The following is a 1,512-nucleotide window of genomic DNA, read 5'->3' as shown; positions in this document are numbered from 1 at the left end:
TCGCTTTGACAATGAACTTGAGCTTGGTGAAGATCATGCAGATGGGTCAGGATAGAGAAAGCTTTTGATGTGCTGTTCTTAGTGCTCCTTCAAGTTGCAGTTGATGGCATGAAACAAAAACAGCCCTTATATGCATAGAAAAAGACTATATTTAAATACATCGAGGTATTTATAGTGATTGTGTGTGGATGATAAGATTATGCATAGTCTTTAAATTTTCTTCTTGTACTTTTCCATGGCCACACCATGTCCCTGGGTGGGCTTGAACCACCATCCTTTTGGTTAACAGACGAACGCGCTAACCGATTGCGCCACAGAGACCAGAACAGAATGGATGTCAGAAGAAACTCTGAAGATGACACTGGAGTGCAGAGAAGCCAGAGAACAAGGAAGAATTCAAGATACTAAAGAGCTGAACAGGAGATTCCAAAAGGCAGCACGGGGTGACAAAGCAAAATATTACAATGAAATGTGCAAGGAGCTAGAGTCAGAAATTCAAAAGGGCCTAACTCATTCAGCATTTCTTAAGCTCAAGGAACTGAAGAACAAATTCAAAACTCGAGTTGCTATGATCAAGGATGCTTTAGGCAGAATAGTAAATGATCCAGGAAGTATCAAAAGAAGATGGAAGGAATATACTGAGTCATTGTACCGAAAGGAATTGGCAGATAGAGAAGAATTTAATGAAATAACATATGAGCAAGAGCCTATGGTGATGAAGGAAGAAGCTCAAGCTGCTTTGAAGGAAATAGCAAAAAATAAGGCCCCAGGAATAGATGGTATACCAATTGACATATTTCCGCTAACAGATGCTGCCCTGGACGTGCTCACCAAGTTGTGCCAAGAAATCGGGAGAACAACCACTTGTCCAACTGACTGGAAGAGATCTATATTTGTTCCCATCCCAAAGATAGGTGACCCAACAGAGTGTGGAAACTACAGAACAATATCATTGATTTCATATGCAAGCAAGATTCTATTGAAGATTATCCAAAAACGACTGGAACAGCACATCAGCAGAGAACTGCCAGAAGTCCAGACTGGGTTTAGAAGGGGTCGTGGTACAAGGGATATTGTAGCTAATGTTAGAAGGATCTTGGCTGAAAGCAGGGAACACCAAAAGAATGTCTATCTGTGTTTCATTGATTGTGCAAAGGCATTTGACTGTGTGGATCATAACAAACTGTGGCTGACTCTGAGAAGAATGGGAATCGCAGAACACTTGATCGTGCTAATGCGAAACCTATACTTGGACCAAGAGGCAGTCGTCAGAACAGAGCAAGGAAACACTGCACGGTTCAAAATTGGGAAGGGTGTATGCCAGGGATCTGTCCTGTCTCCATACCTTTTCAACGTGTATGCAGAACAGATTATCTGGGAGGCTGGGCTCTATGAGGAGTAATGTGGGGTCACAATTGGTGGAAGGTCTAACAACAATCTTCATTATGCAGATAACACAACCCTGGCTCTGGAAAGTGAGGAGGACCTGAAGTGCTTGCTGCAGAGGGTCAA

General features: G+C 42.5%; 1 non-coding gene across 1 annotated transcript; it reads right to left on the bottom strand.

The window, feature by feature from the left end:
* Positions 1–247: 247 nt before the first annotated feature.
* Positions 248–321, bottom strand: TRNAN-GUU. The gene has a single exon. It is a non-coding gene; the product is annotated as a tRNA-Asn (tRNA).
* Between the last annotated feature and the right edge of the window lie 1,191 nt (positions 322–1,512).

This window comes from Elephantulus edwardii, unplaced genomic scaffold (genome assembly GCF_000299155.1).
Source record: "Elephantulus edwardii isolate Elephantulus edwardi_28Jun2011 unplaced genomic scaffold, EleEdw1.0 scaffold00402, whole genome shotgun sequence".
Lineage (NCBI taxonomy): Eukaryota > Metazoa > Chordata > Mammalia > Macroscelidea > Macroscelididae > Elephantulus > Elephantulus edwardii.
The sequence above is the reverse complement of the archived record's forward strand: the minus strand, read 5'-3'. Positions and strand labels throughout refer to the sequence as shown.